The sequence below is a fragment of the Phocoena sinus genome, chromosome 1, assembly GCF_008692025.1.
Source record: "Phocoena sinus isolate mPhoSin1 chromosome 1, mPhoSin1.pri, whole genome shotgun sequence".
Taxonomy (NCBI): Eukaryota; Metazoa; Chordata; class Mammalia; order Artiodactyla; family Phocoenidae; genus Phocoena; species Phocoena sinus.
Genome location: NC_045763.1, coordinates 176,766,760 through 176,793,182, shown reverse-complemented (window position 1 = coordinate 176,793,182; position 26,423 = coordinate 176,766,760). Strand labels below are relative to the sequence as shown.

Genomic DNA, 26,423 nt, shown 5'->3' with positions numbered 1-26,423 from the left:
GTGTGTGTGGGGCGCGGGGAGGGTGATTGATAAGAGGGGGAGGAACAGAGTGGTGGCGGTGGAGGAATGAATGCTAAATAAAACAGCAGGAAAGATCAGGCTGTGGTTGATGGAGTGTTTCTTAGTAGTCAGAAGCCTAATGATGTAGAAGAGTACCTTTACGTGTATTCTATGATTTTGAGGTTTAAACCCAGGGAAATTGAATCTGTCAAGCTTAAAGGGTAAGTTTGGGAATAGAAAAGGCAGACAAACTTCAGGAAGTCAGGAGCTGAATAGATGTAGCAATGGTGCAGGGAATAAAGGGTGGGGTTTGGATTAGTTGGGAAGGACCCAGGTTGTTTGCTGAATGCAGTCATTTTCGTTGGCTTCTCGTCGTACAGTTCCTTCCCCAGCTCGGGGTATTTGAGACTCTCTCCAGGCATTGAGCCTGGGATTCAGGAATGACTCCTCTTTCTCATGGTTTGGGTGCAAGAAGCAGACAGGAAGATTCTGAAAGTGACACCCTGAACGAGTGGCCGTTTCAAAGCCTATTTAACAGAACAAAACTGGAGCATCTTCCTATGGAGTGAAAACTGGGTGTCAACAGGGGCTGGAAACGAGCCGTGGAGGGACAAGTAACAGGATGGGTAGGTAGAAGGCAGTCCTGGAAGAATTCCAGAACAAGGTGTAGATGCTTGTGACAGATTTCTTAGCATTTGTGGTGTCTCTGGAAAAGGGTAGGTCAGGACAATTGATGGGGTTGGAGCATTGTAGGCTACTTTTTTTTTTTTCTTGCAGTACGCGGGCCTCTCACTGTTGTGGCCTCTCCCGTTGTGGAGCACAGGCTCCGGGCTCACAGGCTCAGTGGCCATGGCTCATGGGCCCAGCCGCTCCGCAGCATGTGGGATCCTCCCGGACTGGGGCATGAACCCGTGTCCCCTGCATCGGCAGGCGGACTCTCAACCACTGCACAATGCTTGGTGCCTAGGCGGGTGTGACTGATTCAGTGATGTCAGGTCTGGGCAGGTACCAGGATCCTTGTGCTTTTGCTGGTTCAGCTCTGGAATGCCCTTGCCTTTGAGAGGCTGTTTTTTTTTTTTTCTGATTAACTTCGATCTGCACATTCTGCATAATCACTTTTACTCTATTTCTGTTTCAGCCAAACTAAGTCCAAAGTAACAGAAGTTCAAATTTGCACAATCAGTGAATATTTAATATTTTTGTATGGTTAAAATCCAAAATGAACTTCATATGAGTAGAATAAAGAAAGATTGGATATTGGTTATTGATGGTGGTGGTTTAAGAAATAAGCCTACTATTTACAGTGCATCCTACTTAAATAGCTGTTGCCATTCATTTGTACGGTAGCACTTTATAATATATTCTGGAACCAAAAGAAACCTCTAGTGACTTGACTAGTAGGCGCTGGTGAGTTCTTCAGTGAAACGTATCCAGTAGTCGACAGTGTGTGGCAGTGTTTTCATTCCCATCTAGGAGAGATTTTCCCACATGTCCACACATATAATCAATCACCTGCTTTGAGACCCTGCGGAATGGCTGCTACACTTACTGCTGTGGAAAGTTTTCTGTTCAGATTGAAGTACAGACTTTTATTTTCTACCCGCCTACAGAGGTATATTTCTTTTCAAACCAAATTTTATAATCATATTCAGCAGCTATTTCTAGCTGTGTTCACCCAGTACTTAGGAAAACTCATTTAGAATGTTTTCATTTCCTTTCACTAAACTGAAAATTAAGTGGTTAGATAATGAATTATGAAAACATTTACGGCGATGCTTAAGTACTGTATAAAAATGCTAATAATTCCTGTTTACTAATCTAAAAAGACAAATAAAAAGAAAAGTGTACTGGAACAATCTGTCAAAGACAGTCTTAGATGATGTGAATGTCACATCGCCTTTTTAGTCTTTAACAGAAGCTTTTTTTTTTTAAAGCAATTGTTTTAGCTTTACATTCTTTCATTAAAGGATTTAAAAATATTTTATTCACGTTCTTACTTACAAAGACACAGAATTTTTACTAAAAAGTTAGGAAACATTTGAGTTCTGTGTACCTTGTTCTGATAGTACCTTGCTCCAAGCAACTACCCAGACTACTAGTCTCTTAGCCACAGTCCTCACTGTATCACCAAGTAAGAGATGAGGCCCCTTTCCTGGGGTGACCAGATATCTGTGATCTGCATTTTGTGAGGATCCGTTGCCTTTCCCAGATCCTGAGACGTTCCTCTTCGTTTCTGGGTAGATTTCCCCTTGTTCCACCTGTGCCCTTGGCACAGGGTGACCGGGGCCGCTCCTGCTTTCCTTTAACCCTGCCCCCTTAGACTTGCACTTGGTCCTTTCTGCCTGCACTTCCTTCCCATGTTGCATCCTTGCAGAGCAAGCATCTGTCGTGATGGACTGAAGGTCCACGTCTTAGAGTGTGGCCCTACATCTGCCACGAGACCTGACTCACCTCCTGGTCTTGTCAGCTCTGGCTTGCTGCTGACTTAGACACAATCTAATTTTGGCTTCTCCCCTGTGTGAGCCAGAAGCATAGTGACAACATAAATTAGAAACAGTCAACTGAGCACCCGACACTGTTGCCAGGACAAAATGCACTTAAATAGCAATTAAAACTAACTATCAATTTTGTCTGCATTTATTCAAATGACTGACTCTAAAGATGCCTTTGTTACAGTTATGGTTCTGCCAGCCTATAAAGCTCAGTCACTAACACCCGATCATTACAGTCTCCATGTGACAGCTGCTCTGAATCCATTCTCTGGGCCTTCCCAGGAAATCAGTAACGCTGTCAGGGTCCTGATCTCCAGTTCGTTATTACAAAGCAACAGCAGCCCTACTTGGTTTCCCTTTCTCCTGAGCACTTAGTGGTCTCATCCTGTCCTTTCAGATTAGTCTCCAGGGGATCAGTTAGAATTTTATTGTTTTCCCCACTGTATTTAAGGCAACATTAACTTAGCTAGGAAAGCAATGTTCTTTTCCTTGAAAAAAGAAGACAGTGCACAGTTGTTTAATTTGGACTGGGACGCATCTATTAGCTTTTTTTCTACATTCACATCGCTGATCTGGTTATCTCTGCTTGGGGTTGAGGGTACATCCATTTGAAGATTTGCATAGGCCCTGTCAGGTGTCCCCAGGCCCTTCCAACCCAGGACTGCTTTGTTATTTTTTGACTTGGGGTTGAGGGGGCTGGTTCCTGGACCACACAGTTAGGGTAAATTTAAATGATAAATCCAGGAAAGCACACACCTGGTATTATGCTGAATCCAACATGCTTGCTTCATCTTGTCCTCAGTCTTTGCAGGTAACTGGTTTTCCAGTCCACTCTCTCAATGAAGATGCAGCACTTTGAGGGTCCTTGGCTCGCCTTCCTACCTGATACAGCCTGGGATCTCTTTTTCTGGCTTTCAAAGGACTCCTAAGAGCCAGCCCTCTGGCTGAGTTCAGCTGTACATTTCATGCTGGTTTACGACTCTGCTCTGGCTTTCCTTGGGGATTTCTGTTACTTTTTGTGAGCTCAACTATGCATTTAAATGGGGGTATTTGTTATATATATATATTTCTAGCATTTCTAGGTGTCTGGTAGTGAGATCTTTCAAGATATGCCTTGTCTCCTATAATCCATATTTTCTTTTATATGAAATGTGATATATTTATTTTTTAACAAAGTCAAACTCAATGAAATATCAAGGAAGCTGGAACTCCAGTAGTCCCTTGTTATCACAGATGGAAACCACCATTATGTGCTTCTTTAAGTGAGAAATACCTTAGACATACTGGGCCCACTGGACATGGTTGCAAAGCTGAGGCCTGTCTGGTTTCTCATCACCTAAACAATTCACTTCACTGCCCTTATTCTTTACATAACCCTGGCGCTTTCTGCGAAGTGTATGAATTTTCAGCTATAGATGGGTGGAACAAACACACCTGGGCCACATTTCCTATGTTTCGTTTAAAAAAAAAATTATTTTTTTTTAAATCACGGAGATTAAAATGGCTCTTCTGCAGATCACTATTTCAAAACTTGCTGACAATCTGGAAACAAAACAAATCTGTCCCCAGGGCAGTGGTGAATGGTGATGAATAGCTCCATCCCACTCCAGGAGGTCTGTGTGGTATCCAGGGACCCAGGGAAACAGCTGGCTCGGTAGTGGCTCAGAGACAAGGGCAATCTGAGAAGAAATAGGTCCTTGAGTCGGTTGGTAGGCAGTACATCGAAGGGTGGAGAACTTGGGGTCAGCCTGCATGGATCTCCCTCCTGTACCAAAGGAATACCCCGCTTTTCTCACCCATGCTTCAACTGTGTCTGTGGACAGAGCACTGAGACTGGTGTAGTAGATGCTCAGTAAATATTTGAACAATTAATGAATATATTCCCTTTCCAGCAAGATTCATCGAAAATAAAAACTGCCCTTAATGTTCTTTTGACCAATTTTCACTTATGATTAAATTGTGGAGTTTAGGGAGAAGGCTTATATTGCACAAGTTTTCCTATCACAAACCTTCCTTAGAGACAGTCCTGTGTCTTCCCTGTAGCCTTTTTATAACCTATAAATTAGTGTAGTAATTAATGAGAGATGTCAGCAAATGCTAAGCTTTGTAAGTATAATTTACTCAAATATGTGTTTTTTATGAAGCATGCAAATTTGAACAATGGAGTCCTCACGAGTCTCTCAAATAAGGAACTAGAATAAAACACAAAGCAAACATTTGTCTTTGGATCTGAAAAATAACAAAATGAAACTACATTGTAAAACCTTTGGAAGGACATGATAAGCAAGCAAAATGAGTTAAAACATGTTTAGTTTTTATGGAAAGCAAGGAATTTAAAAAATGGCGATCCCAGACCTTTAGAAGTCTACTTTGATGTGCTTTCCTCCATTAAAAAAAAATAATAATACATATTTTTCCTCCCACAAGTTTGAATATTTGGGGTTTGCTTTAGCAACTGTAAAACTAGTCATTCAAATAAGTGTTTTGTTTTTTTTTTAAGATATAGAAAATCTATGCTTAAGACATTTTTACATAAAGGAAAAGTAATTTGGCCCAAAGAAAATTATGTCCAAAGGAAAACGAGCAGCATTGCCATTATAAAAGATACAATCCTGGGGTCCTAGAATCCTGCAAGGCATCCTTAATACAGGACATCAGAGCAATGGAGATTATTGAATGATTTTTATAGATGAAGCCAAGGAAAGGGGCCGAATAGGAATTAGACAAGGGAGACTGAGACACAAGAAAGTATGACTTTAGTTTGGAAAAGAAAAATTGGGGGCTGTCATCACAACATCCATTTTTCCCAAACATACTTTCAAATAATACAGAAAATAATATTTAATAAAACATGAAATTTGTGTTAACTTTACTGAAAACTTTCAAATACAATAATATGGGAAAGATGGCATTTTTTTCAGGTTAGTGGACATTTACCCCTTCTTATTGCTTTTCTAAGTAGGCAGAGGGTAAACAAAAGTGTGAAAATTATATTAATTGGTTGTTTTCTTCATGCCTTTGCTGAACAGCTTTGTGAAAGAGACTTACAACAAGGGTGAAATTTCTGTTTTTATATCTTGGTATTGTCTATGTAAGGAGTTGAAGAGCTTGTACTAGAGCTGCTTCTCCAACCGCATTTTAAAGTAGAAATTCTATCACAGAAATTGAGAGTTTAAAGCAACTTTGGAGATAATCTAGTTGAAAGCTTTCATTTCATTGACAAAGAAACTGATCTCTTTTGCATTGTTCCAAATCACACTAAACTCAGGCCTCTTAAGCCCTGAGCTTTGTGCTCTTCCTACATCCCTTTTCTGATCTACTTCTGATTGAGGACTAGAGAATTGTACGTATCTTTCTTTTTTTTTGCAGTACGCAGGCCTCTCACTGCTGTGGCCTCACCCGTTGCGGAGCACAGGCTCCGGACGTGCAGGCTCAGCGGCCATGGCTCACGGGCCCAGCCGCTCCGCGGCATGTGGGATCTTCCCAGACCGGGGCACGAACCCGTGTCCCCTGCATCGGCAGGTGGACTCTCAACCACTGCGCCACCAGGGAAGCCCATATCTTACATTTTTGTTTCAGTTTTTATGTAGTAACCGAGAGTTTTCAGGCACACGTGTCTAGATGTCTACCCCTCCCCTGCTTCTCTCTTTACCAGAAGGACATGTGGCACAGATGCTATAGTTATACAAGTCCTGCCCCATTCTTCCTGCATTATATTCACTGTAATTAATTCATTTCATATTGAGAACTTGGCGTCTCCACTGGATTGTCGGTAACATGGTTTCCTGAGTTGAATAAATAGAATGTAATGCTTCTAAATCTAAGTTATCGGGCTCAGATGATGCAGTTTGGGCATCATTCTTTGATGAAACACAGTATATGCTGCCTACTACCAGAATATGTAAACTATCTGACAGAAAATATAGATTACAGGATGATTATTCATATTGAAAACAGTGGTTTATTTTACAAAAGAATTCTTTAAGCATTCCCTTAGTGAATTCCTCTAGTTTAAATTTCTGAAACTCAGCTGATGCTCAGTGTTTCCAGAACATAAAGCAAAACGTACTTGAATTGAATGACACATGAAAAACACCCAGACTTTTCTAAATAATGCCAGCAATTCAAAACGCTGGTTATATTGGATGATGTGAGCAATGATATACAGTACTTAATAATATAACTCTTATTTTATTTTTGCTTTCTGACAAGGCCCTGGGTTGTTTGGTAGGATGAATGATACTATCTGGAGATTAGAAACAGATTTAAAATTGCTGAATTGCAATGCCTAGAAATACCCTGGAGAGTCAAACATGCCTGAGAAAAGAGGGTCAAAAAACCTATTATGAAACAGTGGTAATTAAGGAATATTCCACTTAGGTCTGTTTTAAGTCAAGCGGTACTGCAAAGGGGCTTGCATGGCTTTATTTTTAGGCTGAAGTTTATTGATTCAGGTTGAGGCCTCTGCTAATTGGCAGAGCTGTTCTTAGCTGACAAATGTGCATTTGGTTCTAGAGAATGAGAAATTAAATGTTTCGTCTGTCTTTCTGGAGAAAGGAGATGGATGACTCTGCTGAGGAGACTTTCTCCAGGCTTAAGCCCCACGTCTAGGTGGGCCACGGGCAAGGTTACTTGACAGATGCTGGGATTCACACAGTCCACACACACAGGGTTCCCCTGGGCCGATCAGTGATGAATTCCTCAGGGCAGTGCAGCCAGGGTTCCGGAGGCCACGCTTGAAATGAGGATGTGGGGATTAGGACCGTCCAGGTGACACAGCGCACAATTCATCTGGTGAGTTAACTAGCCGACTGCTCGGTCTCTGAGGGGCTGTGACAGGATGCAGATGGCAGTGGCGCGCGGGACGAAGGGATTGGCAGACAGTGGCTGGGGGCTGCTGTAGTGGCGGGGCGGCAGTCCAGGTGCAGGAAGACACAGACCGTGCATCTTTAAAGGTGTTCAGAGCTCAGGAAGAAGAGACACGGGGCCCAGGGCTTGCTTTAATGCTCTGCTGTCATGGTCTTAAAATTCTTCACAGTTGTGTTGTTGTTGTTGTTTTTAATCAAAGGCCTTTTTGTTTTCATTTTGCACTGGGCCTCACAAATTCTTTAGCTGGTCTTGCTGGAAGGGGAGAGAAAAGATCAGGAGGTAGAGACCAGAAGGCAAATGTGCAAATTCCAGTCTGTGCCGTGGAGAATTCTGTTCTCTGTAATGGGGTTTAGCGCGAAGGCATTTAAATAATCCTCCTGACATCATGATGTTGATGAAATGTCTGGAGGGCATTTGACCCCAGAGTTGCTGAGAGGGGAGAGGCCACGCAGTGGAGCTGATAGTGGAGTGAAGGGCAGCTTCGAATGTCACCTGGGGGGAGCAGTCAGGTTAGGGGGTGCGGGGGGGGTCTCAGAGGAGGAAGTGCAGCAGTGGCCACTGGGGGAGAGGTCCATAGCACGGGCCGTCCAAGTGGCCTGGGCCGTTGCGGTTGACCTAATTAGGAGGCCTGAGGAGTAAAAAGACAGTTTGCAGCATTCCATGGCCTTTGACTTGCTTGGTGCTCAAGAGAAAGTCTCTTGACTTGCAGTGTCTCAGTAGAAAGATGTTTTATCCTAGCTGCTCTCAAATACTAACAGTTTAGTGTGATAGCATCTGTCAAGTGCTCGAGCCCTGGGAGATAGGTGCTTTATCAATGAGTACAGTGGCCTGTTCCTGGCACCAGAAAGTGAATTTGGGGTCTAGCAGAGCTGCCTCGGAGGATGTGGTTTGAAGAAGTTTAGGAGTTCAAGTGTTGTACTTAGCAGTTGTCCAGGGAGACAGCTTATATGCAGTAGCCACCGTCCTCTCCCCCAAAGCTCCTGTGTATTATCTAGTTGTATTTCCTCACCAAGTTAAGTATGGGGTCAGACCCGGACATTCATTCTCTCAGGTCTTGTGGCTGGGCCCTGATTAATCTAGAGGATTCATAAAAATAATAGCCTGTGGCCTCTCAGGGGTATTACAGATAATTTAGTTCAACTCCTTAAATTTTCAAATGACAAAATCAGAAGAGAGGAAGGTCATGGGTGGCCCAGGTGGCACAGCTAAGTGTGCAGAGCCATGTCCAGCGACCAGATCTTTTACTTCTGGTCCAGGTAATTTCCCTGACATCACACGTCTTCTGGGCAAGTCAGGCCCGTAGTCGCTATATTTGAGGAGTTCTGTTGCATTCTGTGTTTACACATGTCCCAAGGTTATTATGGACTGCTTATTAATCAGAGTAATAATAATAGTAATAAGTACCATTTACATAGGGCCTGCGATGGGCACAGTGAACTCAGCACTTCACCCAATCCTTTCAGCCACCTTTAGAGGTAGATCTTATTATTTTCACTTTTCAGAAGAGGAAATCGGGGCTCAATGTCACATGGCTCTTAATTAGGTAGATTTTAGGTTTCATCAGCCTTCTAGCAGTTTTTAGCAGCTGTTCATCTCTGACAGGCTCCAGTGCATTTAGTGGGGGCCCTTCCATTCCATCCTTCTCTGCTGAGAAAGAACTAGGGTGTGCATTAATTCATGGTATTTAGTTTCATTATTTCTTCCAGTTGATGAAGATTTAATCCAGGCGAAAGAAATAGAAGAGCTACATGGGTGCCACTTTATGGAAATAGTATGGTGACATATGTATTCTGATTATAAGAAAGGACAATATTTGAAGTCAGTTTAAGCAGACCTGCCTAGAAATTGAAAAGAAATGGAAGGCTTTGCTAGGTTGTGCTTGCCCAAGATGTCCAGGATTTAGGCCACAAGTCAGAATGTGCATATTCACCCCTCTGCCGGGTGCAGAGCAGAGAAGAATAAGAGGAGTGTGGTGATGCCCCGCGTCTGGGGAGGGTTGGAGACATGGCGGGCCCCCTCCTGCAGCTCTTTGCCAAACCCATTCAGAAGCAGAGGACGTGGCCCCTAGACATGAACTCAAGGCCCTCTGTCACGGCTGTCATCCATGTTAAACAGCAAAGCCAAGCGGCCTTCATTTACCTAAACTCGTGTTGTTTTTTCCTCTGTAAGCTTTTCGGTCGGCTAAGGCTGCTGTAAGTACAGTGAAGTGTAAAATAGCCACACGGGTTCCTGTCTGATGAGTGGAGTGCAGGTTTCTCATCACTCCCCAGGGGCCACTTACAATGGGAAATTGACCTTGTGAGCCTTGAAACTTTTCCACTCACCAGCCTGTATGTCTTGTATTATTTTGCCTTTTAAAATTAGCATGCTATTTTAGAAAATGAAGAAAGCAGGCTTTAGAAGCATCACAGGGCATCTGCTTTACGGAAACTGCATATCAGTCCCTGTCTCTTCACACTGAGTTTTAACTTATTACCAAAAATGGGAAAATATGCAAATAAAATACCTGTGTATTGATTATGCTTTTATCTTGAGGTCCTTTTGAATATCTAAATGATGGGCATTTGTGTGTAGATTTGACTCCTGTTTCTCCATATGACTCTGCTTGTGGATTCTGGACTGTGGCATGCCCTAGAAGGTGTGGTGATTCACTTAGATGGTACCTGGCACCCTGTACTATGCCCCAGCACTGGGCCATGACATAGATTTTATGTTAATAACAGCCATACTTTGTAGGTACTGAGTTTTCTCTGCAATTTGAAGGTATCAGAGGAGTTACGGCGTCTGTTCTGATGCCGTCGGCGCCCCTCATTTGTGCCCTACGAGCATTCTGTGCTTATTTCTGCGTTTACCGGGCTTGTCGCAGGCCTGCATTTGCATATGCGAGGGCCTGGCTCCTTCTCTAGACTCTAAGCTCTTTGAGAGCAGGGCCCGTGCCAGTCTTGTTCATTATTGGGTCCTCAGAGCAAATTAGTGCAAAGCCCTCAGTGGGCACTCAAATAAATATTTGTTTAGTTGATTTGATACCTTTAATTCAATATTATTAGTACCTTTAATATGCCACGCATTGCAACTCATGTCTTAAACACATTTTCCCATGTAATCCTCACAGTAACCATTCAGGGTTGTTGTTGATCTTCATATTACAGATAAGGAATCTGGAACTCAGATAGGGTAAGCAGCCTGCCCAGGTCATCCAGCTGAGCTATGTAATTTGGAGCTGGGCCTGAGTGACTGCAAATCACTCACCTACTCTGCTACACCACAGTGCTCTGTGTGTTAGAAGGTAGAGTGGTATAAAAATCACTCCAGATGCTGACGGAAGCATGCAAAGCACGAGAGCTGGGGAGGTGTGTGGATACACTGGTAAAAGGACATTGGTAAAGAGATGTGTCCCCTTCGAAATTTTCACAGAGAAGTTCTTTTCATTGAGGAGAAGTATTTTTTGCTCCTTAGACAAGGAAACTGGATAAGGCATGTTTGTTCATTGTTTCTGCCGTTTGAATTGATATACATGGATATTGTAGTTATAGGTAAGGATGGCATAACCGTTACTGTTTGATTTTAATTGATGTTATTGAGCCCTTTCTAATTCTGAGAATGATACTGGGTGAGGTTGAGAACAGAATGGAGACCACAAGGTGGTACAAAGTACCCCTTATTTTCACAAGCTTGTAGTATGATTAGGAGTAAGAAAAATAATCAAGGTACTATATAATAAAAGAGGACATAATAAATGTGGAAAAAGTGGTTCAATGTAGAAAGGGTATAAAAGGAATAAAAAATTATATGTGACTGGTGATAGAAATATATTATGGAAGGGGTGGTACTGGGATAGTTCTTGAAAAATGGGTGGAATCTAATAATTGGACATTTGAAGATGATGAATGACATGGTCTCTGAACAGGTAAGACTCCTTGGCAGAAATGAGTACCGAATGAGCATCGATTGGTCCAGAGAATAGTGGACTAGAGAAAGCACTTTCCACTGCATCATTATTACAGTAGCTGAAATATGGAAGCAACCTAAGTGTCCATGGATAAAGAAGATGTGTTTTATATATATATATATATATATATGTATATATACACACACACACACACACACACACACACACACACACACACACACACAAGGGAATACTACACAGCCATAAAAAGAATGAGGCCTTGCCATTTGTGACAACATGGATGGACCTGGAGGCTATTATGCTAAGTGACCTAAGTCAGACAGAGACAAACACTGCATGATTTCACTTCTATGTGGAATCTAAAATACAAACGGACATACACAACAGAACAGAAACAGACTCATAGATATGGAGAACAAAATTAGGGGTGCCAGAGGAGAGGGGAGGTGGGAAGGAGAAACAGGTGAAAGGATTAAGAGGTACACACTTCCAGCTATAAGTCACAGGGATGTAATGTACAGCATAGGGAATATTGTCAGTAATATTGTAATAACTTTTTATGGTAACAGATGGTTACTAGACTCATAGTGGTGATAAGTTGTATAAAAGTATCAAATCACGGTGTTGTACACCTGAAACTAATATAATAATTCAATTTAAAAAAAGAAATAATTATGCAAGATAATATTGAAAAGATAATGTGGGACTGTGTCTTTCTAGGGGAAATACTAAAGACTTCCTGTATGGGTGACCAGCAGCCCAGAAGCCTGCGTTTTAGATTGTGTTGATCCGGCCCTTAAAAGTTTGTTCCACAAAAGGATCCAAAGGGGGTTCTAGAGATACACAGAAAACTCAGTGAACATAAACTCCTCTGGTTCAGTGACTCAGTCTTCACGGGGACTCAGGATGCTTGAGTATGGAATCCACACTGTCGGGAAAAGGAAAGGATTTTTCCCTAAAATCCTGTATTGTATTGTTACACTACTCATCAGAGTTGGCAAAGGAGAATCAGGCAGCATTTGGGTTGGGTTATATTGAAATCACGTCAGAGACTGAATAATTAAAACCACTTTAAAGGGAAGTTTGATTTCCCTCTTGCAACGTGCATATGACTCTGGCACAGAAACATTTTTCAAGTTAAATTATGTTTCATTCTCCATTTATGATTTGTCATGGTAAATAATCCTTTCTCAAATGGCAGTGTCTTGAACGTAAAACATAGCGGGTGCTGTCTGAATATTAGGCAGTCAGTCCGGCATGGGATCAACTAGCTTTTCCTTAGATGGAGATTGTAAAACTAATAAAGTAACATACATAAACCAACACTAGGAATGTTTCCATGGTGAGGATGGCCAGAGACACTTTTGCTAATAGAAGAAAATGGGATGGATAGTAAAGATGTTAATTAGCTGTACTATGGCAGCAGCTTTTTTTTTTAATAGCCCTAAGCCTTCACCATTCTACATGTCTACAGCTCTGTGTTGCTGGCTATGAAAATACAAATCATGTAGAGAACTATTTTATTAAAAATTTTCAGCAGTTTTATTGAGAAATAATTTATATACCATAAAATTCACTCATTTTGATTGTAAAAGTCAATGATTTTACTAAATATGTACAGTTAGTCAACCAACACCACAATCTAACTTTAGAACATATCCATCACTTCCCAAAGATCACATGTGTCCATTGCAGTCTCTCTCCAGCCCCTGGCAACCACCAGTCCACTTTCTGTCTCTATAGATTTATCTTTTCCGGGCATTTCACAATAAGTTATCCTTGATTGAATTCTGTGAGTTAGAGACTATGGGGAATATATATATATATATATATATATATATATATATATATATATATATATATATATGTATATATCTTTAAAGAGTGAGGCATATTTCCTGTTTCTTAAAATCTGACAACTAAGGAAGGTGAGATTAACATTATTATTTCAAAAGTGAATCATAAAATTAAAGATTATATTCTGTATAGAGACCAAAGGTACTGAACTAAAAAAGGGCAAGAGCTATTCATGTAGAGATGCAGAAATGAAACAAATAAATTAGACACCAAGACAGTTCACCTGAGATGTCCAATTCATTTAGATAAAAATGTTTGATTGAATAATGTGATAATCTCTCTCTTTGTTTTTCAGTGAGGAAATAAATATTTATTAGGATCATGTTAAGTCCATCCTGAGTTGTAGGTGATCTTGATTTTAAATGTTGGACATATTGGCATAGACGTTTTTCTGAGTTGGAAGGCCACCTAGTGCACATCATATTGAATCCTATCCTGGCCATATGTGTACGTGCAGAAAGCCTGCTTGGCAAGTACTGAGAATTCCCAAGCTAGAGTGTGTCATAGCACACTCTACCAGTGGCTTGTCCTTGCAGAACAGGGTCACTGTTCTCTCTTGCTGTGGCCAATACTTGGGGAGGCTATTCTTTGTCAGACTGCACGTGTTTCAAAGAAAGTGGGTGTCTTTTTAAAGAAAAGTAGATTTATTTTAGACTTCTTGGTCATATTTCTAGATAGGAGTGCTTTATCTAATGTATTAGTTTGCCAGAGCTGCTGTAACAAAATACCACAAACTGGGTGGCTTAAACAACAGAAATGTATCGTCTCACAGTTCTGGAGGCTGGAAATTCAAGATTAAGGTGTCAGCAGAGTTGGTTCCTTCTCAGGGCTTTGGCGGGGAATCTGTCCCACAGCTCTCTCCTAGCTTCCGGTGGTTTGCTGGAAATCCCTGCCATTCTTCGGCCAGTAGAAGCATCACCCCAGGCTCCGCCTTCATCCTCACAGGGTGCTCCCCTGAGGGCATGTCTGTCTGTGTCCGAATTGCCCCCACTCCAGTATGATTTTATGTTACCTGATTGCAAGAGCAACAACCCTGTTTCCAAATAAGATCACATTCCGTGGTACTGGGGGTTAGGATTCTAACATATGAACCTTTGGGGGACAGAATCCAACAGGTAATATTTAATAATAGTAATACTAATAAGCAAGCACATAGCACAGAATGTGCCAAGCCCTTCCAAACATTAACTCATTTAATCCTCATAAAAACCCTGTGACATGGGTACTATTATTATCTCTTCTTTATTATTTATTTATTTATTTATTACATCTTTATTGGAGTATAATTGCTTTACAATGGTGTGTTAGTTTCTGCTTTATAACAAAGTGAATCAGTTATACATATACATATGTCCCCATATCACTTCCCTCTTGTGTCTTCCTCCCTCCCACCCTCCCTATCCCACCCCTCTAGGTGGTCACAAAGCACCTAGCTGATCTCCCTGTGCTATGCGGCTGCTTCCCACTAGCTATCTGTTTTACATTTGGCCGTGTATATATGTCCATGCCACTCTCTCACTTCATCCCAGCTTACCCTTCCCTATCTCTTTGTTATAGATTAAAAAAATTGAGGCACCAGAAGGTCATATAGCTTGCAAAAAAGAGACTTTTAGGTTAGAATCCAGGCTGTCTGGCTCCAATGTACATACTCTTACATGCCAAAGAACACGGTGCCACCTTCTAGGTATTCGTAATCTGTCCAAATGGCTTTTATATTATAAAATTTCATAGGTGATGAAGAGTTTATGACCCTAATCTCTTTAGATGGCATTATGAAGGGAATTATATTCCTCCTCTACAGAGAAATATAGATTATATAGATTGAGAATGGTCCTTGATTTTCTGTTAAAGAGAAAATATGTTAAGCTGATGAACTGACTCATAACATATATACTCTTCTATTAGGTTAAACCGTATGAAATTGTCCTTTTATAAGGTAATACTTATAGTTTATTAATAGTTTTATATGATTCAAGCTATTGTCTTTACTCATGTTTAAAGCCAACTGTTTTGGGCTTCTAAGACTTGTCTGTTCTTTGCAGACAAAGCAGACAGTTCACCTCATTTCTTCAGAAATCTCTTTACCCTTCTGTACTCTGCTGCCCCAGCTTGTCCCAAACATCAGACCTGCAGCCTTTCTTTGTTTCAGGGAAGGATGATACACAGCACACAGGAAGGACAGCAACAAGCAAGTACAATTCAGATGCTTAAATGAGAATATAAAATATAGATTGTGAGGACTACTTCTGTCCCCAGATTTAATAAAGTTTCTCAGTACCACAGAAGGAAAGGAGAGTCTGAGGAGCAGCAAAAACCTTCTGAGGAGATGAGAGTTAGTTACCAAGCAGGGCCTGCGCCTTCCTTCCCCAGGCTGATCCTGGGAAGGATAGACAGTTAAGGATGCTAGAAATGTGTTCTGATTTTTGGTTAGTGCCATGGAAGAGAGCAAGATGCCACACTTCTCCTGGGACCACGTGGTCTGAGTCACGTTATGGTAATGTCTCATTGGTTTATTTCCTAGTAAGTCTAAACTTATTGATAGACAGTTAGTTTCCTTTGAAAAAAAATGAAGGTTTTTGCACACTTAAATTTGTTGACTGACCTAATAGCTACATGAGAGAAATATGATTTTGAATTTTTAGATCTTAAATTCAGTTTTTTTCTCTTTATTTTTACACGAAATAAAAGGCTTTTTTTAAAAAAATATACATAGTTTCAATAATTTCTAAGAAGAATTATATTTATAATATATTTTATTTATGAACTGTAAGGTACTTTATGAAGTAGTTAGATAAAATATTTTCAGATCACTCTGACTTTATTTATTTAGCAGTATCAGGCACTATATGAGGATGTGGGATTACGTAGATAGATAAGACACGGTCTCTACCATTGATTGCATTTTGTGTACCTTTTTATGACTTTAATCTCTATTTGTGACAACTTAAACAAGTTTACAGATAAAAAATAAGCTCTGGATATACAAGCTGATGGAGGTGACTATAGTGAATAAAGAGAAAAGTAACATGAATTTTACTTGAGTAAACTTGAGTTAAAGTGTTCACAAATAAATACCCAAAATAAGCAATAGTGCTCTCTGATTATGACCCATGAATGACATATGGAAGTTCTTAGGTAGAAAGGTTACCAACTTTGGCGTCAGAAAGAGATGGATCTTTTTTCCCAGTTGAATCATGAAACTAGCTGCGAGATTACAAACAAGTTATTTAACATTACAAATGCTAGTTTCCTGAGGGAAACTGAAGGTTATTATCAGGATTAGTAATAACTGACACATCTCAAATTCCTAATGATTGGTAAATTTTATTGATATTTTAATTTTGCTGTTATTATTTTTCCATGATGCCAATTCAGTATATATATATATTTTCCACTTTTATTGAGAAATAAATGATACATCACTGTATAAGATGTAGAGCATGATGGTTTGATTTACATATATTGCGAAATAATTACCACAATAGTTTCAGGCAGCATCTATCTTGTCGTATCGACACAATTAAAAAAAAAAAAAAGAAGGAAAAATTATTACCAGGAACCATATCAAGGAGTTTTATTCCTATATTTCTTCTAGGAGTTTCACAGTTTCAGGTCTTACATTTAAGATTTTAATACATTTTGAGTTAATTTTTGTGAGTAAGGTAAGATATGGGTTCAGTTTTATTCTTTTACATGTGAATGTTCAGTTATTCCAGTACCATTTATTGAAGAGACTGTCTTTTTTTCATGGAGTATTCTTGACTTCCTTGTCAAATATAAGTTGACTGTATATGCTTGGGTTTATTTTTGGGTTCTCAATTCTGTTTCATTGGTCTATTTGTCTGTTTTTAATGCCAGTACCATACTACTTTGATGACTATGGCTTTATAAGTACAGCTTGAAATCATGAAGTGTGCTGCCTCCTGCTTTGTTCTTCTTTCTCAGAATTTCTTTAGCTATTTGGGGTCTTTTGTGGTTCCGTATACATTTTAGGAGTGTTTTTTTTTCTACTTCTATAAAAAATGCCATTAATATCTTGATAGGGTTTGCATTGAATTTATAGATGGCTTTTGGTAGAATCAACAATAATATTAATTCTTCCAATCCATGATCATGGAATACCTCTTTCCATTTATTTGTGTCTTCTTTAGTTTCTTTCATCAATGTCCTATAGTTTCAGAGTAGAGATCTTTCACCTCCTTAGAGGTGAAAATTTAAATTTATTCCCAAGTATCTTATTGTTTTTGATGATACTGTAAATGGGATTGATTATTTCATTGCTTTTTCAGAAAATTTGTTGCTAGTATATTGAAATGCTACTGCTTTTTGTATGTTAATTTTTATCCTGAAACTTTACTAAATTGATTGATTAGCTCTAACAGTTTCTTTGGTTGAGTCTTTTGATTGATTTTTTTTTTTTTTTTTTTGGCGGTATGCGGGCCTCTCACTGTTGTGGCCTCTCCCGTTGCGGAGCACAGGCTCTGGATGCGCAGGCTCAGCAGCCATGGCTCACGGGCCCAGCCGCTCCGCGGCATGTGGGATCTTCCCGGACTGGAGCACGAACCCGTGTCCCCTGCATCGGCAGGCGGACTCTCAACCACTGCACCACCAGGGAAGCCCTTTTGATTGATTTTTATGTATAAAATCATGTCATCTGAAAATAGAGACAATTTTACTTTTTCCTTTCCAATTCTGATACCTTTTATTTCTTTTTCTTGCCTGATAGCTCTAGCTAGGGCCTCTAGTACTATGTTGAATAGGAGTTATGAAAGTGGGCACCCTTGTCTTGTTCCTGATCTTAGAAGAAAAGCTTTTACCATTGAGTATGAGGTTAGCTGTGGGTTTGTCATATATGAGCTTTATTATGCTGAGATATGTTCTTTCTGTGCCTACTTTGTTAAGAGTTTTTTTGTGAATGGATGTTGAATTTTGTCAAATGCCTTTTTTTGTGTCTGTTGAAATGATCATATGATTCTTTTCTTTCATTTATTAATGTGATATATCACAAAGATTGATTTGCATATGTCAAACCATCCTTGCATCCCAGGGATGAATCCCATTTCAGCCTAGTGAATGATTCTTTTAATGTTCTGCTGAATTTGGCTTGCTAGTGTTTCATTGAGAATTCTTGCATCTATATTCATCAATGATACAGACCTGTAGCAAATATTAATAAAATGTAGAAATTGTCATTCTAATTTAATAGAAGGGGAATGTAGAATTAAGAAATAAATTTGTCTATTTCTATGTAAAGTTAATAAGAAAATCTGTCTGGCAAAAGTGATGGAGGAACAAAAGAGATCTGTCCTATAACAATTAAGGATGGATAAAGGTCAGGGTTACAGATCTACAGATCCAATAGATATTAAGCATAATCATAGGCAAGTACTATCAATGCAGGAAATAAATGGTCAAATTTCTACAAAAATGTAATTTATCTGAGCTGACTGAAAAATGAATAAAATATTTGAATAAATCTATATTAAGGGAATTGGATGGAAGGGTTGAAAATCTTCAGCGTGCAATCCCTTCCCCCCCTTCACTTACACTCACAAACGTACAAATCCATTACCAAATATGTCATTAACAGATAATCCCAATACATAAACTTTTACAGAGAGTAGAGAGTCAGTACCCTTGTAAACACATTTTATAAGACTAGTAAAACCTCTATATTGAAACCAAAGAACGACAACATGAGAAAGGAAAATTGTAGGTTCATCTTTCTTACGAATTTATAAGCAAAATTCCTAAGGTATTAGCAAATCCAATCTACCATTGGGTAAAATAACACATTAGGATTAAATTGGGTTTGTTCCAGAATGCAAGGAATTTTTACTGTTATGAAATTTATTAGTATATTTCACCCCATTAATAGATAAAAGCCCTATGATCACCTCAATAAGTTTAGAAAAATCATTTGATAAAAATATGCAATACTCATTTACAATAAAAATTCCTGAAAAATTAGTAATAGAGGAGAATTTCCTCAATCCTATGAAAAATTTCTACCAAAATTTACAACAATTGCCATAGTAAGAGTGAAACATTTCAAGTATTGTCAAAATGTAGCTATCACTTTTTCTATTCGACATTTTGCTACAGGCCATATCTGGTGCAGAAATTAAAAATAAGAATAATTATTAGCGATGAAGAGACAAAACTATTCTTTTTATTTTATGGTAGGATTATCTATTTAGAAAATTCAAAGAATGATACAGGGAAATTATTTGACATTAAAGAAAGTTTAATAATGTTGTTGAAATACAAGATTAACATGTAAAAATAAATTGCTTTTCTTTATATAGTGTAAACAATGAGAAAAATATAACTTAAAGCATAACATTTATAATAGTGACAACAATTATATAGAACCTAGGAATAAATTTAACAAGAAAAAGGAAAGAATTTCTAGAGAAAATATAATATTTTTTGCAAAACAAATAGAGGACCTAAATAAATAGGAATCTATGTTGCGTTCATGAAGGAAAATATTATAAACATATGAACTCTGCCCTTATTAGTCTGTACATTCCATAGAATTCCAAACAAAAGTACACTAGAGCTTTTTCCTTTGAATTGGACGAGTTCTGGACATAAATTCATACGTAAAAGGAAGGCTCAAAAATAGTGAATGCACTTTCCCGAAAGGTGGAGAGAACAGATATCTAGATTTACTTAAAGTTATAGAAATTAAGAGAGTACAATATCTGTGCAAAGAAAGACAAGTAGAAAGAAGAACCAGGACAGAACATTCTTACTCATATGGAAAATAAAATGACAGAGGAGGAAATTAGCAGAAAATATAGGTTATTCACTAAGTAGTACTGGGATAATTGATTATCCACATGGGAAAAACCCCCATAAATTTAAACCCCCAACCTCACTTTATACACAAAAATATGGGTTCAAGACATAAATGTTAAAGCTTTAATTTAAAAAAATTTAATGGAGACTATTTTTATGACCTTGAGCTAAGAGAAAGATCCTTAAAATCTAAAAGTATAAACCTTAAGGGAAAAGATTAGTAAATTTTTCTGTTAAAATGAACAACTTCTGTATAGATTGCAAAATGATATATACTTGTCTATAAAATTTACATAATATCTAAAAACAGGCAAACTAATACACATACTATTTATAATTATATGCAATAAAATATAAAGATATGCAGGTAGATTATAAACCGCGAATCTACATAGTGAAGATACAGGGATGGAGGATAGGTACACAGGGTCCCAATTGTGCAGTGTTCTATTTTTACTAAATCAAATATGACAAAATGTTAATATTTACCAAAAGAAAAGTGGTAGATCCACGAGTCTTTGCTGTATTATTACTTATAATTTCTCTCTGCTCAGAATAGATAATAATAAATTTTTTAAAAGAATATGAAAACTAATAACAAGAGAGAAAATGAAGATATGAAAAGTGGTCGAGGAGGTCTAGTGGGGGGGAGAGGGAAAACTCTAAAATGAGGTCAAACAGGACTAGGGCTTTCAGATGTAGAAAATGGAAGACTGTGAGAAGACTTGGTGGAGTTACACAGAATTAAGAATCTCATGGATTAAGTGGAAAAAGATCTGTTTGTTAAATACCAAGTAAAGGATGCTCGTGGTTCCTCCTTCATTTTAGTGAAGTAAGTGGAGGAAACATTCAAAGCTAATATCACTTCATTCAACAGCTAAAGAAATTATGAAACATTTATTCAAGGTTGAGACAATAAATGACTTCAATTTTAGGGACCTAAATTTGATGACCTAAAAGAAAATTCATGTACCAGAAATGCTGATGTATATTAAGCCTTTAATCCTGAGTCAGAACAGAGCACCCAGATTCTCTGGAGTGTTAGGAACAGAGGTCAAGATGAGGAAGACCACGTGACTGACAGTAACTTGTAGTAATTTGGCGACTCTCAAATGTCATCTAAATTCTAACCTTCTTATATTACGAGTTATGGAATTTTGGCACAGAGAAGTTACAGAGTTTGCTCAAGGTCACAATAGCTAATTAGCAGCCCAGTCAGGCCTATAAATCTGTGGCTTGTACCCCTGTAATTTTATGTTAAACAATTCTGCCTCATATTCCTGTACTTTTGGAGGGTTGAATGATTACAATGCATGCATTCATTCTGAACTTGCATAATTTTATTGTCTGTATTTCTTTTTTAACTACGATTGATAGCTGATATCAAGAGATTTATTTAAGTAGAATTTTTTAAAGGTGGCCTTTCTTAATTAGAGCTCTCCTGAGCATTTCTGTCTTTGTGATAGGGAGCATTTCTATCTTTCATATATTTATTTTCTTCTTTAAATGTGCCGGAATCCATAAATGGAAACATTATGTCTGCATTTATGGAAAAAAAATTGGAAAATTGATTAAACTGATCAAATTGGGGATTTCAAAATATGCCTGTTAGCCACTAGGTGTCACCATAATGCACTGTAATTAAAAGCCAATATGATAATTTTGTAGAAAAAGTCAATAGCAGCACTTCTCCTGAAGCATTGTGACACTTCTAGAGGGCTAGCTGCATAGCTCTATGTTTTTCCACCCCTGGGATTCTGTATCTAAGCCCTGGGTTAGATACAGAAAAATTAGTAATAGATTTCACATAGTTATTTTCATAGTCTATGATTATAGTACTGAGAGGATCTTAGTGACCAAAGCAGTATGTTTTAGCAGTGTTAAATAATGACGCCGTTTGTCTTGTCTTGGGATTCCACTTGTCATGCACGTGTTATTTCCAAGAGGGGGAGTGCAGGGGTGGCAGGGCTGCTGAGGAGGGGAAAGGTCACCTGTGGAGGGTCTGCAGGAATGGCAACTTCAGTGCTTAAGGGGCACATAATTGTGTCTGGGTGACTAGAAGCCAACCAGGCATCTATTTTCTCCTACACCAGTTCGCAGCAGTACACTTTAACCTCTGTGAAGGCTCGTTTTCTTCGGGTAATATACTCACTCACTTTTGGTTGAAAATGAAGATGTTAAAGAGTTCCTGGAATGGGTCTGTCACATCCATTATTGACTTTGGTTCTTTAGTCCTTTGTTTCAAAAAAGAAAACGAGGATAGAAAAAGACATTTTTGGTTCTCTTCTTTTCTGCCATGGTACTTGTTGGTGGATGTTTGTCATTCTGTTTGATTTCTAGGCATCTGAACCCCTTGAAGACCCCCTACTTTATAAGATAGAGCCCACCTCCCACTCTGTAAATGAAAATTAAAAATGTTTCAGACTCCCTGTAGCAAGGACGTGGTACATGTCATGGCATCTGCTAATCAGATGTATCTGCACGTTGACCAGTGTGAATCAGAAGTTAGTCACGTGGAAAAGAGGAGCTGCAGATCCTTTCAGGGAGAGCAGTGGAGGAGAGGCAGCTGTAATCTGTTCCCGGGGCAGTGGTGCTGAGGGATCTGGAAGCGGCACTGCGGGCCTCTTCCCTGGGGGTGTGGTGGTGATGGCCAATGTGTTGGACAGTTTTGAAGCAGGATTTGGAATGGAGTTTCCAACCTCTGGGCCCTGTAGAGATTATAAGAGCTACCCAATAGCCCTTTAATATGTAACTTCCTTTTATGCTTAATTAGGTTTTTGTTTTGTCTTTTTACTTACAACAAAGAATTCTGACTTACATACTTAAAATTTCCAAGGCAGTAAAACATTGATGCTTATATTGTGATAAAATAAGGCCTATCACCCTTTCTTACCAGATTATCATAGATTTCCTCTTAGCTGCCAGTAATGAGCTGGATAAAGTAGCGGTGGTGGTAGTCGGGTGTGTACGTGTGCCCTGTGTGTGTGTCTGTTTACAGCAGGAAGAGATTTCTGCCAGTGGAGGCCAGGGATCCAGGTCCTGCCCTTGGCATTCATTTATTTGTTTGTTGGAGCTCTGTATCTTTCCTTCATCTTGCAGAACAGTACACACGAGTCAGAGTACTGTAGCCAGGGGATGTCACAGCTCTGACATAGAAAAACAGAAGAACGTACATATAGAAAGGCATTGGGTACCTGCCCTGGAGCAGTCATTAAAGTCCCCAATGCTGGCAGGTCCATGCTAGACCTATGCTACACACCCAGGGCACCGAGCCTCTGACCCCCCAATTAAAATATCTCATTCTGTATTCTTTTTACTATTATTTCCATACCCATTGCCATATTATTGGAAGTTTGGATGTTTTCCAGAGCATGTTGGTTATGAGCTTTGGGGTCTGGCAGACCTGAATTGAAATCTCAGCTTTGGCAGTTTTTTGCTAGGTGATCTCAGGCATGATTTATGTAAACTTATATAAAAATTGATTTTTAATTACACAAGTAATACACAAAACCATTCTCCCTATGAAAAGTAAACAATTATAGATTAGGCTGAATAAAGCTCCTTGACACCCCTGCGGTGCCACAGTGCATCAGTTCCCCCCCACACACACACACCCAGGTAAACACTGTCTCCCTTTTCCTCACCTGCAAAAGCGGGTGTGAAGAAAACCTGCTAGACAGGCTTGCAGTGAGGCTCCCTCACTCGGGAAACTGAGTTAAAATCCACCTTTCCAGGGAAGCTGTCCCCAATCTTCCAACCCAAGTCAGATTTCCCTGCTCTCTGCTCTCATGACTCTCTACTTGTCATAGCAGTTTCTTAGCTGTAATTTATTTTCTTGATTACAGCAGAATGTTATTTACCTAGCACGTCCAGGATTTGGTCTGTACAAGATTGATGACATCCAGAGTTTAGATAACCTTAATCCCAGAGAAAAATAGAGCAAGAAAAAAGATGTCTTGGGGAATTCCCTGGTGGTCCAGTGGCTAGGACTTGGTGCTTTCACTGCCGAGGGCCTGGGTTCAAGCTCTGGTTGGGGAACTAAGAGCCTGCAAGCCATGTGGCGTGGCCAAAAAAAAAAAGAGGTCTTGGCATTCAATGTATATATTCCGTGCCAAATGTGTATTTCATATCTGTATAGAAACAGGTATATTTGCATTCTTGTTTTCCTCAACAGTTGAGTGAATATGGATTTCAGTCCATTAATTTGTGTATTTAAGAAACTGAAATTTCATATCCTCTAAGTAAATTTCAAAATCTCTGATTGTTCTGGGGTTTACCATAGAACTGTAGCATCAGGGTAGGTAAGGAGTGTTAAAGGATAAAATGAGGCATATTAAAAAATTTTAAGAGTTTATTTGAGCAAAAATTGGTTCAAATTGGGCAGCATCTAGTCTAACAGATAGAAAGGAGCTCCAAGGAGCTGTCCAAAGTGAAAGACTTTTACAGGCAGAAGGGAACAGGCACAAGGAAGTTATATTTGGCATAAAAGCGGATTGGTTATTGCCAGGGCACTTTCCTTTAAGGGATGGCATGGGTCTATCAGGCAGGTAACCTCACTAGTGCTAATCAGGTGACTCCTGATTGATTGGTGTAGGATTTCATTCTGAGAGAGTGAAAATTAATTGTCTCGATTTGGTGACATGGAGCTTAGCAAAATTGACTCCATGTTGGGCCTGTTGTCTTGTTTTTAGCAGAAGAGACCACCTGGTCCTAGTTTCTGTCCTCTGTCCATCCTGGCATCCTTCCACACTGCCCTCTGGTCCTTGGTGGTCCAGCCACACTGATGGTCTACTCATCCCCGGGCCTGTCTAGTCCTCAGTTGTTGGTCCAGGCAGGTAACTGCCAAGTTCTTCTCATCTCTGGCTGCAAGGCCTTTCCAGTCCAACTCTGCAGCTCTTTCCATGCTCCTCCATGACTCAGGTAGAGGGACCTTCTGACGCTTCCAGAGCCGGCTGCCTAGAGACCTCAGGTGGTTCTCCTGGGCTGCTGCTGCATCATGCAGGGTGTGGGGAGTCTTGGCCAGACATGCTGCTTTTTCAGACTCAACCCAGCACACACCTGGATTCCCCAAACCACTTGAGAGTTTGTAACATCCTTCCCTGCCACATCAACCCTACTTGGTAGGTTGGGCCCTTTGTACTTACTCTTTGTTCTCCCTGAAATGCTCTTCCCAGAGATACACAAAGCTCACCTCTTCACTTCCTTCAGGTCCCGGGGGCTGTCCTATCACAGGGACTTTCCCTGAACACACAAAGTAAACCTCTCTGCCTCCATATTCTCTACGCCTTTAATCCCATCATTTTTTATTTTAGCATTTATCGCCAATTGTTTCCCTCTTTTCTCCTGTTCTTTTTCTTTCTTTCCTTCTTTCTTTGCTTCTACCATTCTTTCCTCCCTCCCTCTTTCTCATTATTATTATTATCTCTCCCCATTGGAATATTGGCTCAGTGAGGTCATGACTTTTCCTGTGTCGTTTTTTTTTTTTTTTTTTTTTTGCGGTACGCGGGCCTCTCACTGTTGTGGCCTCTCCCGCCGCGGAGCACAGGCCCCGGACGCGCAGGCCCAGCGGCCATGGCCCACGGGTCCAGCCGCTCCGCGGCACGTGGGATCCTCCCGGACCGGGGCACGAACCCGTGTCCCCTGCATCGGCAGGCGGACCCCCAACCACTGCGCCACCAGGCAAGCCCCCTGTGTCGTTTTTTATTATATCCCAGCACTTAGGATTTAGCACTTCATAACCCATAGACTTTCTGAATGAACAAACAAATGAATGAATGGGTAATGAATCATCTCATTATTATATTTCCTTTAAAATATAATTCACTTTTTTCTGTTTTATTAGAACTAATAGAGGTTTTTCTATTTAATTATTTTATTTTCTTCCACTTACCCTTTCCTGGATTCATCAGATTACAATTTATTAATTTCAGATTTTAACCTATTATTTTCTTCATTGATTACCTTCATTGTTCATTGACTAACTGCTTTCTTTTGTGGCTATTTCTTCATTCTTTTTGTGATGTAAATATTTAATACATTTGTCTTCTTTTTTTTTTTTTTTTTCTGTACGCGGCCTCTCACTGTTGTGGCCTCTCCCGTTGCGGAGCACCAGCTCCAGGCGCGTAGGCTCAGCGGCCATGGCTCACGAGACCAGCCGCTCCGCGGCATGTGGGATCTTCCCAGACTGGGGCCCGAACCCGTGTCCCCTGCATCAGCAGGCGGACTCTCAACCACTGCGCCACCAGGGAAGCCCCTTGTCTTCTTTTTTTAAAAAACAGACTGTAACAGGGAAGAGCCAGTTTTGACTCCATGTTGGATCTGCTTCTTTGACTTTAGCCTTTGCTTTTCGTTGCTTTTGTTATTATAATCACACATAATGGCCTGCCACAGGCCCACCTGTGAATGGCTGCAAGAAAGAAGATATCAACACATCCCCTCCCCGAGGTTGGCCGTTCCAGGAGATGTGTTGCAAGACTGTGACCCTTCTT

The 26,423-nt window shown here is 39.8% G+C and overlaps 1 protein-coding gene across 4 annotated transcripts in view; it reads left to right on the top strand.

Moving 5' to 3' along the window:
* LOC116750941 overlaps window positions 1–26,423 on the top strand; it is a 300,839-nt gene that overhangs the window by 159,799 nt on the left and 114,617 nt on the right. The gene's annotated exons all lie outside the window — the stretch shown is intronic.